This window comes from Mixophyes fleayi, chromosome 9 (genome assembly GCF_038048845.1).
Source record: "Mixophyes fleayi isolate aMixFle1 chromosome 9, aMixFle1.hap1, whole genome shotgun sequence".
In the NCBI taxonomy this organism is placed as follows: Eukaryota; Metazoa; Chordata; class Amphibia; order Anura; family Limnodynastidae; genus Mixophyes; species Mixophyes fleayi.
Window position 1 is genome coordinate 22,291,210 of NC_134410.1, and position 714 is coordinate 22,291,923.

The window sequence follows — 714 nt, forward strand, 5'->3', positions numbered from 1 at the left end:
TGAACTACAAATTTTCATTCTTGACCATCTAAAGCTAATTGTAATCTCTTGTCATGCTACATGAATTCTTTTTTTAGCATGTAGGAGCAGAGTAAGGCATTTTGCAGTCTAAATCTGAGCATCAATAACTGCCAGGATACACCCAGCTGCTTAAATTAGAACCCCTGCAATTGCCCATCTTGGCACACTAAGATTTATGCAAATCTGTGCAAACAGGTAAAATCTGGAAAAAGAGATGTACAAACATTTGTGTCACGAGGTTGAAGGTTTGCAGTTTCATATGTGGCCCAATTAGAGTGTAAACTCCTGTGAGCTGAGACCTCTCTCCTCCTGTCCTCTTGTTTGATCCTAACACGTCCATCTGTGCGTTCTAGAATCAGGCCGCCTACATGTCCTGTACCACACTTGTTGCATTATGTACAGTGGTTTCCTTTATATCTTGCTATACTAGCATTTGGGCTTCTTAAAAGTCCTTTATTTTGCCTGTTGGGTTACTATGTTGCTGGAATATGGCACTGCAGAATTTTTGGGACATATAAATTATAATAATTATGTATTTCAGTTGAATTGCTTAAAAGAAAACCATCCCAAGATAATATTTCATACATATTTATTTAGTCATACAATTAATAATTGTAACTCACCTCATCAATACAGTCATTTACAAAATAGTTAGCTATAGCAACAATGAATTTAAGGGCGTTCACAATGTGT